Source organism: Nansenia antarctica, assembly GCF_963989245.1.
Source record: "Nansenia antarctica genome assembly, chromosome: 10".
NCBI lineage: Eukaryota > Metazoa > Chordata > Actinopteri > Argentiniformes > Microstomatidae > Nansenia > Nansenia antarctica.
Genome location: NC_137680.1, coordinates 37,537,252 through 37,554,004, shown reverse-complemented (window position 1 = coordinate 37,554,004; position 16,753 = coordinate 37,537,252).

The following is a 16,753-nucleotide window of genomic DNA, read 5'->3' as shown; positions in this document are numbered from 1 at the left end:
ATGTCTGTGTGAGAGGGAGTCTAGACTAGACAGATATAATGTTCTGGTCTATGACATCACAGCATGTCTGTGTGAGAGGGAGTCTAGACTAGACAGATAGAATGTTCTGGTCTATGACATCACAGCATGTCTGTGTGAGAGGGAGTCTAGACTAGACAGATAGAATGTTCTGTGTGTGAGAGGGAGTCTAGACTAGACAGATATAATGTTCTGTGTGTGAGAGGGAGTCTAGACTAGACAGATAGAATGTTCTGGTGTGAGAGGGAGTCTAGACTAGACAGATAGAATGTTCTGGTGTGAGAGGGAGTCTAGACTAGACAGATAGAATGTTCTGGTGTGAGAGGGAGTCTAGACTAGACAGATAGAATGTTCTGGTCTATGACATCACAGCATGTCTGTGTGAGAGGGAGTCTAGACTAGACAGATAGAATGTTCTGGTCTATGACATCACAGCATGTCTGTGTGAGAGGGAGTCTAGACTAGACAGATAGAATGTTCTGGTCTATGACATCACAGCATGTCTGTGTGAGAGGGAGTCTAGACTAGACAGATAGAATGTTCTGGTCTATGACATCACAGCATGTCTGTGTGAGAGGGAGTCTAGACTAGACAGATAGAATGTTCTGGTCTATGACATCACAGCATGTCTGTGTGAGAGGGAGTCTAGACTAGACAGATAGAATGTTCTGTGTGTGAGAGGGAGTCTAGACTAGACAGATAGAATGTTCTGTGTGTGAGAGGGAGTCTAGACTAGACAGATAGAATGTTCTGGTCTATGACATCACAGCATGTCTGTGTGAGAGGGAGTCTAGACTAGACAGATAGAATGTTCTGGTCTATGACATCACAGCATGTCTGTGTGAGAGGGAGTCTAGACTAGACAGATAGAATGTTCTGGTCTATGACATCACAGCATGTCTGTGTGAGAGGGAGTCTAGACTAGACAGATAGAATGTTCTGGTCTATGACATCACAGCATGTCTGTGTGAGAGGGAGTCTAGACTAGACAGATAGAATGTTCTGTGTGTGAGAGGGAGTCTAGACTAGACAGATAGAATGTTCTGTGTGTGAGAGGGAGTCTAGACTAGACAGATAGAATGTTCTGTGTGTGAGAGGGAGTCTAGACTAGACAGATAGATTGTTCTGGTGTGAGAGGGAGTCTAGACTAGACAGATAGAATGTTCTGGGGTGAGAGGGAGTCTAGACTAGACAGATAGAATGTTCTGGGGTGAGAGGGAGTCTAGACTAGACAGATAGAATGTTCTGGTCTATGACATCACATCATGTCTGTGTGAGAGGGAGTCTAGACTAGACAGATAGAATGTTCTGGTCTATGACATCACATTATGTCTGTGTGAGAGGGAGTCTAGACTAGACAGATAGAATGTTCTGTGTGTGAGAGGGAGTCTAGACTAGACAGATAGAATGTTCTGTGTGTGAGAGGGAGTCTAGACTACACAGATAGAATGTTCTGGTGTGAGAGGGAGTCTAGACTAAACAGATAGAATGTTCTGGTGTGAGAGGGAGTCTAGACTAGACAGATAGAATGTTCTGGGGTGAGAGGGAGTCTAGACTTGACAGATAGAATGTTCTGGTCTATGACATCACAGCATGTCTGTGTGAGAGGGAGTCTAGACTAGACAGATAGAATGTTCTGGTCTATGACATCACATTATGTCTGTGTGAGAGGGAGTCTAGACTAGACAGATAGAATGTTCTGTGTGTGAGAGGGAGTCTAGACTAGACAGATATAATGTTCTGTGTGTGAGAGGGAGTCTAGACTAGACAGATAGAATGTTCTGGTGTGAGAGGGAGTCTAGACTAGACAGATAGAATGTTCTGGTGTGAGAGGGAGTCTAGACTAGACAGATAGAATGTTCTGGTCTATGACATCACAGCATGTCTGTGTGAGAGGGAGTCTAGACTAGACAGATAGAATGTTCTGGTCTATGACATCACAGCATGTCTGTGTGAGAGGGAGTCTAGACTAGACAAATAGAATGTTCTGGTCTATGACATCACAGCATGTCTGTGTGAGAGGGAGACTAGACAGATAGAATGTTCTGTGTGTGAGAGGGAGTCTAGACTAGACAGATAGAATGTTCTGTGTGTAAGAGGGAGTCTAGACTAGACAGATAGAATGTTCTGGTGTGAGAGGGAGTCTAGACTAGACAGATAGAATGTTCTGGTGTGAGAGGGAGTCTAGACTAGACAGATAGAATGTTCTGGTGTGAGAGGGAGTCTAGACTAGACAGATAGAATGTTCTGGTCTATGACATCACAGCATGTCTGTGTGAGAGGGAGTCTAGACTAGACAGATAGAATGTTCTGGTCTATGACATCACAGCATGTCTGTGTGAGAGGGAGTCTAGACTAGACAGATAGAATGTTCTGGTCTATGACATCACAGCATGTCTGTGTGAGAGGGAGTCTAGACTAGACAGATAAAACTTTCTGGTCTATGACATCACAGCATGTCTGTGTGAGAGGGAGTCTAGACTAGACAGATAGAATGTTCTGGTCTATGACATCACAGCATGTCTGTGTGAGAGGGAGTCTAGACTAGACAGATAGAATGTTCTGGTCTATGACATCACAGCATGTCTGTGTGAGAGGGAGTCTAGACTAGACAGATAGAATGTTCTGGTCTATGACATCACAGCATGTCTGTGTGAGAGGGAGTCTAGACTAGACAGATAGAATGTTCTGTGTGTGAGAGGGAGTCTAGACTAGACAGATAGAATGTTCTGTGTGTGAGAGGGAGTCTAGACTAGACAGATAGAATGTTCTGTGTGTGAGAGGGAGTCTAGACAAGACAGATAGAATGTTCTGGTGTGAGAGGGAGTCTAGACTAGACAGATAGAATGTTCTGGTGTGAGAGGGAGTCTAGACTAGACAGATAGAATGTTCTGGTCTATGACATCACAGCATGTCTGTGTGAGAGGGAGTCTAGACTAGACAGATAGAATGTTCTGGTCTATGACATCACAACATGTCTGTGTGAGAGGGAGTCTAGACTAGACAGATAGAATGTTCTGGTCTATGACATCACAGCATGTCTGTGTGAGAGGGAGTCTAGACTAGACAGATAGAATGTTCTGGTCTATGACATCACAGCATGTCTGTGTGAGAGGGAGTCTAGACTAGACAGATAGAATGTTCTGGTCTATGACATCACAGCATGTCTGTGTGGGAGGGAGTCTAGACTAGACAGATAGAATGTTCTGGTCTATGACATCACAGCATGTCTGTGTGAGAGGGAGTCTAGACTAGACAGATAGAATGTTCTGTGTGTGAGAGGGAGTCTAGACTAGACAGATATAATGTTCTGTGTGTGAGAGGGAGTCTAGACTAGACAGATAGAATGTTCTGTGTGTGAGAGGGAGTCTAGACTAGACAGATAGAATGTTCTGTGTGTGAGAGGGAGTCTAGACTAGACAGATAGAATGTTCTGGTGTGAGAGGGAGTCTAGACTAGACAGATAGAATGTTCTGGTGTGAGAGGGAGTCTAGACTAGACAGATAGAATGTTCTGGTCTATGAAATCACAGCATGTCTGTGTGAGAGGGAGTCTAGACTAGACAGATAGAATGTTCTGGTCTATGACATCACAGCATGTCTGTGTGAGAGGGAGTCTAGACTAGACAGATTGAATGTTCTGGTCTATGACATCACAGCATGTCTGTGTGAGAGGGAGTCTAGACTAGACAGATATAATGTTCTGGTCTATGACATCACAGCATGTCTGTGTGAGAGGGAGTCTAGACTAGACAGATAGAATGTTCTGGTCTATGACATCACAGCATGTCTGTGTGAGAGGGAGTCTAGACTAGACAGATAGAATGTTCTGTGTGTGAGAGGGAGTCTAGACTAGACAGATATAATGTTCTGTGTGTGAGAGGGAGTCTAGACTAGACAGATAGAATGTTCTGGTGTGAGAGGGAGTCTAGACTAGACAGATAGAATGTTCTGGTGTGAGAGGGAGTCTAGACTAGACAGATAGAATGTTCTGGTGTGAGAGGGAGTCTAGACTAGACAGATAGAATGTTCTGGTCTATGACATCACAGCATGTCTGTGTGAGAGGGAGTCTAGACTAGACAGATAGAATGTTCTGGTCTATGACATCACAGCATGTCTGTGTGAGAGGGAGTCTAGACTAGACAGATTGAATGTTCTGGTCTATGACATCACAGCATGTCTGTGTGAGAGGGAGTCTAGACTAGACAGATAGAATGTTCTGGTCTATGACATCACAGCATGTCTGTGTGAGAGGGAGTCTAGACTAGACAGATAGAATGTTCTGGTCTATGACATCACAGCATGTCTGTGTGAGAGGGAGTCTAGACTAGACAGATAGAATGTTCTGGTCTATGACATCACAGCATGTCTGTGTGAGAGGGAGTCTAGACTAGACAGATAGAATGTTCTGTGTGTGAGAGGGAGTCTAGACTAGACAGATAGAATGTTCTGTGTGTGAGAGGGAGTCTAGACTAGACAGATAGAATGTTCTGGTCTATGACATCACAGCATGTCTGTGTGAGAGGGAGTCTAGACTAGACAGATAGAATGTTCTGGTCTATGACATCACAGCATGTCTGTGTGAGAGGGAGTCTAGACTAGACAGATAGAATGTTCTGGTCTATGACATCACAGCATGTCTGTGTGAGAGGGAGTCTAGACTAGACAGATAGAATGTTCTGTGTGTGAGAGGGAGTCTAGACTGGACAGATAGAATGTTCTGTGTGTGAGAGGGAGTCTAGACTAGACAGATAGAATGTTCTGGTGTGAGAGGGAGTCTAGACTAGACAGATATAATGTTCTGGTGTGAGAGGGAGTCTAGACTAGACAGATAGAATGTTCTGGTCTATGACATCACAGCATGTCTGTGTGAGAGGGAGTCTAGACTAGACAGATAGAATGTTCTGGTCTATGACATCACAGCATGTCTGTGTGAGAGGGAGTCTAGACTAGACAGATAGAATGTTCTGGTCTATGACATCACAGCATGTCTGTGTGAGAGGGAGTCTAGACTAGACAGATAAAACTTTCTGGTCTATGACATCACAGCATGTCTGTGTGAGAGGGAGTCTAGACTAGACAGATAGAATGTTCTGGTCTATGACATCACAGCATGTCTGTGTGAGAGGGAGTCTAGACTAGACAGATAGAATGTTCTGGTCTATGACATCACAGCATGTCTGTGTGAGAGGGAGTCTAGACTAGACAGATAGAATGTTCTGGTCTATGACATCACAGCATGTCTGTGTGAGAGGGAGTCTAGACTAGACAGATAGAATGTTCTGTGTGTGAGAGGGAGTCTAGACTAGACAGATAGAATGTTCTGTGTGTGAGAGGGAGTCTAGACTAGACAGATAGAATGTTCTGTGTGTGAGAGGGAGTCTAGACAAGACAGATAGAATGTTCTGGTGTGAGAGGGAGTCTAGACTAGACAGATAGAATGTTCTGGTGTGAGAGGGAGTCTAGACTAGACAGATAGAATGTTCTGGTCTATGACATCACAGCATGTCTGTGTGAGAGGGAGTCTAGACTAGACAGATAGAATGTTCTGGTCTATGACATCACAACATGTCTGTGTGAGAGGGAGTCTAGACTAGACAGATAGAATGTTCTGGTCTATGACATCACAGCATGTCTGTGTGAGAGGGAGTCTAGACTAGACAGATAGAATGTTCTGGTCTATGACATCACAGCATGTCTGTGTGAGAGGGAGTCTAGACTAGACAGATAGAATGTTCTGGTCTATGACATCACAGCATGTCTGTGTGGGAGGGAGTCTAGACTAGACAGATAGAATGTTCTGGTCTATGACATCACAGCATGTCTGTGTGAGAGGGAGTCTAGACTAGACAGATAGAATGTTCTGTGTGTGAGAGGGAGTCTAGACTAGACAGATATAATGTTCTGTGTGTGAGAGGGAGTCTAGACTAGACAGATAGAATGTTCTGTGTGTGAGAGGGAGTCTAGACTAGACAGATAGAATGTTCTGTGTGTGAGAGGGAGTCTAGACTAGACAGATAGAATGTTCTGGTGTGAGAGGGAGTCTAGACTAGACAGATAGAATGTTCTGGTGTGAGAGGGAGTCTAGACTAGACAGATAGAATGTTCTGGTCTATGAAATCACAGCATGTCTGTGTGAGAGGGAGTCTAGACTAGACAGATAGAATGTTCTGGTCTATGACATCACAGCATGTCTGTGTGAGAGGGAGTCTAGACTAGACAGATTGAATGTTCTGGTCTATGACATCACAGCATGTCTGTGTGAGAGGGAGTCTAGACTAGACAGATATAATGTTCTGGTCTATGACATCACAGCATGTCTGTGTGAGAGGGAGTCTAGACTAGACAGATAGAATGTTCTGGTCTATGACATCACAGCATGTCTGTGTGAGAGGGAGTCTAGACTAGACAGATAGAATGTTCTGTGTGTGAGAGGGAGTCTAGACTAGACAGATATAATGTTCTGTGTGTGAGAGGGAGTCTAGACTAGACAGATAGAATGTTCTGGTGTGAGAGGGAGTCTAGACTAGACAGATAGAATGTTCTGGTGTGAGAGGGAGTCTAGACTAGACAGATAGAATGTTCTGGTGTGAGAGGGAGTCTAGACTAGACAGATAGAATGTTCTGGTCTATGACATCACAGCATGTCTGTGTGAGAGGGAGTCTAGACTAGACAGATAGAATGTTCTGGTCTATGACATCACAGCATGTCTGTGTGAGAGGGAGTCTAGACTAGACAGATTGAATGTTCTGGTCTATGACATCACAGCATGTCTGTGTGAGAGGGAGTCTAGACTAGACAGATAGAATGTTCTGGTCTATGACATCACAGCATGTCTGTGTGAGAGGGAGTCTAGACTAGACAGATAGAATGTTCTGGTCTATGACATCACAGCATGTCTGTGTGAGAGGGAGTCTAGACTAGACAGATAGAATGTTCTGGTCTATGACATCACAGCATGTCTGTGTGAGAGGGAGTCTAGACTAGACAGATAGAATGTTCTGTGTGTGAGAGGGAGTCTAGACTAGACAGATAGAATGTTCTGTGTGTGAGAGGGAGTCTAGACTAGACAGATAGAATGTTCTGTTCTATGACATCACAGCATGTCTGTGTGAGAGGGAGTCTAGACTAGACAGATAGAATGTTCTGGTCTATGACATCACAGCATGTCTGTGTGAGAGGGAGTCTAGACTAGACAGATAGAATGTTCTGGTCTATGACATCACAGCATGTCTGTGTGAGAGGGAGTCTAGACTAGACAGATAGAATGTTCTGGTCTATGACATCACAGCATGTCTGTGTGAGAGGGAGTCTAGACTAGACAGATAGAATGTTCTGTGTGTGAGAGGGAGTCTAGACTAGACAGATAGAATGTTCTGTGTGTGAGAGGGAGTCTAGACTAGACAGATAGAATGTTCTGTGTGTGAGAGGGAGTCTAGACTAGACAGATAGATTGTTCTGGTGTGAGAGGGAGTCTAGACTAGACAGATAGAATGTTCTGGTGTGAGAGGGAGTCTAGACTAGACAGATAGAATGTTCTGGGGTGAGAGGGAGTCTAGACTAGACAGATAGAATGTTCTGGTCTATGACATCACAGCATGTCTGTGTGAGAGGGAGTCTAGACTAGACAGATAGAATGTTCTGGTCTATGACATCACATTCATGTCTGTGTGAGAGGGAGTCTAGACTAGACAGATAGAATGTTCTGTGTGTGAGAGGGAGTCTAGACTAGACAGATAGAATGTTCTGTGTGTGAGAGGGAGTCTAGACTACACAGATAGAATGTTCTGGTGTGAGAGGGAGTCTAGACTAAACAGATAGAATGTTCTGGTGTGAGAGGGAGTCTAGACTAGACAGATAGAATGTTCTGGGGTGAGAGGGAGTCTAGACTAGACAGATAGAATGTTCTGGTCTATGACATCACAGCATGTCTGTGTGAGAGGGAGTCTAGACTAGACAGATAGAATGTTCTGGTCTATGACATCACAGTATGTCTGTGTGAGAGGGAGTCTAGACTAGACAGATAGAATGTTCTGTGTGTGAGAGGGAGTCTAGACTAGACAGATATAATGTTCTGTGTGTGAGAGGGAGTCTAGACTAGACAGATAGAATGTTCTGGTGTGAGAGGGAGTCTAGACTAGACAGATAGAATGTTCTGGTGTGAGAGGGAGTCTAGACTAGACAGATAGAATGTTCTGGTCTATGACATCACAGCATGTCTGTGTGAGAGGGAGTCTAGACTAGACAGATAGAATGTTCTGGTCTATGACATCACAGCATGTCTGTGTGAGAGGGAGTCTAGACTAGACAAATAGAATGTTCTGGTCTATGACATCACAGCATGTCTGTGTGAGAGGGAGACTAGACAGATAGAATGTTCTGTGTGTGAGAGGGAGTCTAGACTAGACAGATAGAATGTTCTGGTCTATGACATCACAGCACGTCTGTGTGAGAGGGAGTCTAGACTAGACAGATAGAATGTTCTGTGTGTGAGAGGGAGTCTAGACTAGACAGATAGAATGTTCTGTGTGTAAGAGGGAGTCTAGACTAGACAGATAGAATGTTCTGGTGTGAGAGGGAGTCTAGACTAGACAGATAGAATGTTCTGGTGTGAGAGGGAGTCTAGACTAGACAGATAGAATGTTCTGGTGTGAGAGGGAGTCTAGACTAGACAGATAGAATGTTCTGGTCTATGACATCACAGCATGTCTGTGTGAGAGGGAGTCTAGACTAGACAGATAGAATGTTCTGGTCTATGACATCACAGCATGTCTGTGTGAGAGGGAGTCTAGACTAGACAGATAGAATGTTCTGGTCTATGACATCACAGCATGTCTGTGTGAGAGGGAGTCTAGACTAGACAGATAGAACTGTTCTGGTCTATGACATCACAGCATGTCTGTGTGAGAGGGAGTCTAGACTAGACAGATAGAATGTTCTGGTCTATGACATCACAGCATGTCTGTGTGAGAGGGAGTCTAGACTAGACAGATAGAATGTTCTGGTCTATGACATCACAGCATGTCTGTGTGAGAGGGAGTCTAGACTAGACAGATAGAATGTTCTGGTCTATGACATCACAGCATGTCTGTGTGAGAGGGAGTCTAGACTAGACAGATAGAATGTTCTGTGTGTGAGAGGGAGTCTAGACTAGACAGATAGAATGTTCTGTGTGTGAGAGGGAGTCTAGACTAGACAGATAGAATGTTCTGTGTGTGAGAGGGAGTCTAGACTAGACAGATAGAATGTTCTGGTCTATGACATCACAGCATGTCTGTGTGAGAGGGAGTCTAGACTAGACAGATAGAATGTTCTGGTCTATGACATCACAGCATGTCTGTGTGAGAGGGAGTCTAGACTAGACAGATAGAATGTTCTGTGTGTGAGAGGGAGTCTAGACTAGACAGATAGAATGTTCTGGTGTGAGAGGGAGTCTAGACTAGACAGATAGAATGTTCTGGTGTGAGAGGGAGTCTAGACTAGACAGATAGAATGTTCTGGTCTATGACATCACAGCATGTCTGTGTGAGAGGGAGTCTAGACTAGACAGATAGAATGTTCTGGTCTATGACATCACAGCATGTCTGTGTGAGAGGGAGTCTAGACTAGACAGATAGAATGTTCTGGTCTATGACATCACAGCATGTCTGTGTAGAGGGAGTCTAGACTAGACAGATAGAATGTTCTGGTCTATGACATCACAGCATGTCTGTGTGAGAGGGAGTCTAGACTAGACAGATAGAATGTTCTGGTCTATGACATCACAGCATGTCTGTGTGAGAGGGAGTCTAGACTAGACAGATAGAATGTTCTGGTCTATGACATCACAGCATGTCTGTGTGAGAGGGAGTCTAGACTAGACAGATAGAATGTTCTGGTCTATGACATCACAGCATGTCTGTGTGAGAGGGAGTCTAGACTAGACAGATAGAATGTTCTGGTCTATGACATCACAGCATGTCTGTGTGAGAGGGAGTCTAGACTAGACAGATAGAATGTTCTGGTCTATGACATCACAGCATGTCTGTGTGAGAGGGAGTCTAGACTAGACAGATAGAATGTTCTGGTCTATGACATCACAGCATGTCTGTGTGAGAGGGAGTCTAGACTAGACAGATAGAATGTTCTGTGTGTGAGAGGGAGTCTAGACTAGACAGATAGAATGTTCTGTGTGTGAGAGGGAGTCTAGACTAGACAGATAGAATGTTCTGGTGTGAGAGGGGGTCTAGACTAGACAGATAGAATGTTCTGGTGTGAGAGGGAGTCTAGACTAGACAGATAGAATGTTCTGTGTGTGAGAGGGAGTCTAGACTAGACAGATAGAATGTTCTGGTGTGAGAGGGGGTCTAGACTAGACAGATAGAATGTTCTGGTGTGAGAGGGAGTCTAGACTCGACATATAGAATGTTCTGTGTGTGAGAGGGAGTCTAGACTAGACAGATAGAATGTTCTGTGTGTGAGAGGGAGTCTAGACTAGACAGATAGAATGTTCTGGTGTGAGAGGGAGTCTAGACTAGACAGATAGAATGTTCTGGTGTGAGAGGGAGTCTAGACTAGACAGATAGAATGTTCTGGTCTATGACATCACAGCATGTCTGTGTGAGAGGGAGTCTAGACTAGACAGATAGAATGTTCTGGTCTATGACATCACAGCATGTCTGTGTGAGAGGGAGTCTAGACTAGACAGATTGAATGTTCTGGTCTATGACATCACAGCATGTCTGTGTGAGAGGGAGTCTAGACTAGACAGATAGAATGTTCTGGTCTATGACATCACAGCATGTCTGTGTGAGAGGGAGTCTAGACTAGACAGATAGAATGTTCTGGTCTATGACATCACAGCATGTCTGTGTGAGAGGGAGTCTAGACTAGACAGATAGAATGTTCTGGTCTATGACATCACAGCATGTCTGTGTGAGAGGGAGTCTAGACTAGACAGATAGAATGTTCTGTGTGTGAGAGGGAGTCTAGACTAGACAGATAGAATGTTCTGTGTGTGAGAGGGAGTCTAGACTAGACAGATAGAATGTTCTGTTCTATGACATCACAGCATGTCTGTGTGAGAGGGAGTCTAGACTAGACAGATAGAATGTTCTGGTCTATGACATCACAGCATGTCTGTGTGAGAGGGAGTCTAGACTAGACAGATAGAATGTTCTGGTCTATGACATCACAGCATGTCTGTGTGAGAGGGAGTCTAGACTAGACAGATAGAATGTTCTGGTCTATGACATCACAGCATGTCTGTGTGAGAGGGAGTCTAGACTAGACAGATAGAATGTTCTGTGTGTGAGAGGGAGTCTAGACTAGACAGATAGAATGTTCTGTGTGTGAGAGGGAGTCTAGACTAGACAGATAGAATGTTCTGTGTGTGAGAGGGAGTCTAGACTAGACAGATAGATTGTTCTGGTGTGAGAGGGAGTCTAGACTAGACAGATAGAATGTTCTGGTGTGAGAGGGAGTCTAGACTAGACAGATAGAATGTTCTGGGGTGAGAGGGAGTCTAGACTAGACAGATAGAATGTTCTGGTCTATGACATCACATCATGTCTGTGTGAGAGGGAGTCTAGACTAGACAGATAGAATGTTCTGGTCTATGACATCACATTATGTCTGTGTGAGAGGGAGTCTAGACTAGACAGATAGAATGTTCTGTGTGTGAGAGGGAGTCTAGACTAGACAGATAGAATGTTCTGTGTGTGAGAGGGAGTCTAGACTACACAGATAGAATGTTCTGGTGTGAGAGGGAGTCTAGACTAAACAGATAGAATGTTCTGGTGTGAGAGGGAGTCTAGACTAGACAGATAGAATGTTCTGGGGTGAGAGGGAGTCTAGACTTGACAGATAGAATGTTCTGGTCTATGACATCACAGCATGTCTGTGTGAGAGGGAGTCTAGACTAGACAGATAGAATGTTCTGGTCTATGACATCACATTATGTCTGTGTGAGAGGGAGTCTAGACTAGACAGATAGAATGTTCTGTGTGTGAGAGGGAGTCTAGACTAGACAGATATAATGTTCTGTGTGTGAGAGGGAGTCTAGACTAGACAGATAGAATGTTCTGGTGTGAGAGGGAGTCTAGACTAGACAGATAGAATGTTCTGGTGTGAGAGGGAGTCTAGACTAGACAGATAGAATGTTCTGGTCTATGACATCACAGCATGTCTGTGTGAGAGGGAGTCTAGACTAGACAGATAGAATGTTCTGGTCTATGACATCACAGCATGTCTGTGTGAGAGGGAGTCTAGACTAGACAAATAGAATGTTCTGGTCTATGACATCACAGCATGTCTGTGTGAGAGGGAGACTAGACAGATAGAATGTTCTGTGTGTGAGAGGGAGTCTAGACTAGACAGATAGAATGTTCTGGTCTATGACATCACAGCACGTCTGTGTGAGAGGGAGTCTAGACTAGACAGATAGAATGTTCTGTGTGTGAGAGGGAGTCTAGACTAGACAGATAGAATGTTCTGTGTGTAAGAGGGAGTCTAGACTAGACAGATAGAATGTTCTGGTGTGAGAGGGAGTCTAGACTAGACAGATAGAATGTTCTGGTGTGAGAGGGAGTCTAGACTAGACAGATAGAATGTTCTGGTGTGAGAGGGAGTCTAGACTAGACAGATAGAATGTTCTGGTCTATGACATCACAGCATGTCTGTGTGAGAGGGAGTCTAGACTAGACAGATAGAATGTTCTGGTCTATGACATCACAGCATGTCTGTGTGAGAGGGAGTCTAGACTAGACAGATAGAATGTTCTGGTCTATGACATCACAGCATGTCTGTGTGAGAGGGAGTCTAGACTAGACAGATAAAACTTTCTGGTCTATGACATCACAGCATGTCTGTGTGAGAGGGAGTCTAGACTAGACAGATAGAATGTTCTGGTCTATGACATCACAGCATGTCTGTGTGAGAGGGAGTCTAGACTAGACAGATAGAATGTTCTGGTCTATGACATCACAGCATGTCTGTGTGAGAGGGAGTCTAGACTAGACAGATAGAATGTTCTGGTCTATGACATCACAGCATGTCTGTGTGAGAGGGAGTCTAGACTAGACAGATAGAATGTTCTGTGTGTGAGAGGGAGTCTAGACTAGACAGATAGAATGTTCTGTGTGTGAGAGGGAGTCTAGACTAGACAGATAGAATGTTCTGTGTGTGAGAGGGAGTCTAGACTAGACAGATAGAATGTTCTGGTCTATGACATCACAGCATGTCTGTGTGAGAGGGAGTCTAGACTAGACAGATAGAATGTTCTGGTCTATGACATCACAGCATGTCTGTGTGAGAGGGAGTCTAGACTAGACAGATAGAATGTTCTGTGTGTGAGAGGGAGTCTAGACTAGACAGATAGAATGTTCTGGTGTGAGAGGGAGTCTAGACTAGACAGATAGAATGTTCTGGTGTGAGAGGGAGTCTAGACTAGACAGATAGAATGTTCTGGTGTGAGAGGGAGTCTAGACTAGACAGATAGAATGTTCTGGTCTATGACATCACAGCATGTCTGTGTGAGAGGGAGTCTAGACTAGACAGATAGAATGTTCTGGTCTATGACATCACAGCATGTCTGTGTGAGAGGGAGTCTAGACTAGACAGATAGAATGTTCTGGTCTATGACATCACAGCATGTCTGTGTGAGAGGGAGTCTAGACTAGACAGATAGAATGTTCTGGTCTATGACATCACAGCATGTCTGTGTGAGAGGGAGTCTAGACTAGACAGATAGAATGTTCTGGTCTATGACATCACAGCATGTCTGTGTGAGAGGGAGTCTAGACTAGACAGATAGAATGTTCTGGTCTATGACATCACAGCATGTCTGTGTGAGAGGGAGTCTAGACTAGACAGATAGAATGTTCTGGTCTATGACATCACAGCATGTCTGTGTGAGAGGGAGTCTAGACTAGACAGATAGAATGTTCTGGTCTATGACATCACAGCATGTCTGTGTGAGAGGGAGTCTAGACTAGACAGATAGAATGTTCTGGTCTATGACATCACAGCATGTCTGTGTGAGAGGGAGTCTAGACTAGACAGATAGAATGTTCTGGTCTATGACATCACAGCATGTCTGTGTGAGAGGGAGTCTAGACTAGACAGATAGAATGTTCTGTGTGTGAGAGGGAGTCTAGACTAGACAGATAGAATGTTCTGTGTGTGAGAGGGAGTCTAGACTAGACAGATAGAATGTTCTGGTGTGAGAGGGGGTCTAGACTAGACAGATAGAATGTTCTGGTGTGAGAGGGAGTCTAGACTAGACAGATAGAATGTTCTGTGTGTGAGAGGGAGTCTAGACTAGACAGATAGAATGTTCTGGTGTGAGAGGGGGTCTAGACTAGACAGATAGAATGTTCTGGTGTGAGAGGGAGTCTAGACTCGACATATAGAATGTTCTGTGTGTGAGAGGGAGTCTAGACTAGACAGATAGAATGTTCTGTGTGTGAGAGGGAGTCTAGACTAGACAGATAGAATGTTCTGGTGTGAGAGGGAGTCTAGACTAGACAGATAGAATGTTCTGGTGTGAGAGGGAGTCTAGACTAGACAGATAGAATGTTCTGGTCTATGACATCACAGCATGTCTGTGTGAGAGGGAGTCTAGACTAGACAGATAGAATGTTCTGGTCTATGACATCACAGCATGTCTGTGTGAGAGGGAGTCTAGACTAGACAGATAGAATGTTCTGGTCTATGACATCACAGCATGTCTGTGTGAGAGGGAGTCTAGACTAGACAGATAGAATGTTCTGGTCTATGACATCACAGCATGTCTGTGTGAGAGGGAGTCTAGACTAGACAGATAGAATGTTCTGGTCTATGACATCACAGCATGTCTGTGTGGGAGGGAGTCTAGACTAGACAGATATAATGTTCTGGTCTATGACATCACAGCATGTCTGTGTGAGAGGGAGTCTAGACTAGACAGATAGAATGTTCTGTGTGTGAGAGGGAGTCTAGACTAGACAGATAGAATGTTCTGTGTGTGAGAGGGAGTCTAGACTAGACAGATAGAATGTTCTGTGTGTGAGAGGGAGTCTAGACTAGACAGATAGAATGTTCTGTGTGTGAGAGGGAGTCTAGACTAGACAGATAGAATGTTCTGGTGTGAGAGGGAGTCTAGACTAGACAGATAGAATGTTCTGGTGTGAGAGGGAGTCTAGACTAGACAGATAGAATGTTCTGGTCTATGACATCACATCATGTCTGTGTGAGAGGGAGTCTAGACTAGACAGATAGAATGTTCTGGTCTATGACATCACAGCATGTCTGTGTGAGAGGGAGTCTAGACTAGACAGATAGAATGTTCTGGTCTATGACATCACAGCATGTCTGTGTGAGAGGGAGTCTAGACTAGACAGATAGATAGAATGTTCTGGTCTATGACATCACATTATGTCTCTGTGAGAGGGAGTCTAGACTAGACAGATAGAATGTTCTGTGTGTGAGAGGGAGTCTAGACTAGACAGATAGAATGTTCTGTGTGTGAGAGGGAGTCTAGACTAGACAGATAGAATGTTCTGGTGTGAGAGGGAGTCTAGACTAGACAGATAGAATGTTCTGGTGTGAGAGGGAGTCTAGACTAGACAGATAGAATGTTCTGGGGTGAGAGGGAGTCTAGACTAGACAGATAGAATGTTCTGGTCTATGACATCACAGCATGTCTGTGTGAGAGGGAGTCTAGACTAGACAGATAGAATGTTCTGGTCTATGGCATCACATTATGTCTGTGTGAGAGGGAGTCTAGACTAGACAGATAGAATGTTATGTGTGTGTGAGAGGGAGTCTAGACTAGACAGATAGAATGTTCTGTGTGTGAGAGGGAGTCTAGACTAGGCAGATAGAATGTTCTGGAGTGAGAGGGAGTCTAGACTAGACAGATAGAATGTTCTGGTGTGAGAGGGAGTCTAGACTAGACAGATAGAATGTTCTGGTGTGAGAGGGAGTCTAGACTAGACAGATAGAATGTTCTGGTCTATGACATCACAGCATGTCTGTGTGAGAGGGAGTCTAGACTAGACAGATAGAATGTTCTGGTCTATGACATCACAGCATGTCTGTGTGAGAGGGAGTCTAGACTAGACAAATAGAATGTTCTGGTCTATGACATCACAGCATGTCTGTGTGAGAGGGAGACTAGACAGATAGAATGTTCTGTGTGTGAGAGGGAGTCTAGACTAGACAGATAGAATGTTCTGTGTGTAAGAGGGAGTCTAGACTAGACAGATAGAATGTTCTGGTGTGAGAGGGAGTCTAGACTAGACAGATAGAATGTTCTGGTGTGAGAGGGAGTCTAGACTAGACAGATAGAATGTTCTGGTGTGAGAGGGAGTCTAGACTAGACAGATAGAATGTTCTGGTCTATGACATCACAGCATGTCTGTGTGAGAGGGAGTCTAGACTAGACAGATAGAATGTTCTGGTCTATGACATCACAGCATGTCTGTGTGAGAGGGAGTCTAGACTAGACAGATAGAATGTTCTGGTCTATGACATCACAGCATGTCTGTGTGAGAGGGAGTCTAGACTAGACAGATAAAACTTTCTGGTCTATGACATCACAGCATGTCTGTGTGAGAGGGAGTCTAGACTAGACAGATAGAATGTTCTGTGTGTGAGAGGGAGTCTAGACTAGACAGATAGAATGTTCTGTGTGTGAGAGGGAGTCTAGACTAGACAGATAGAATGTTCTGTGTGTGAGAGGGAGTCTAGACTAGACAGATAGAATGTTCTGTG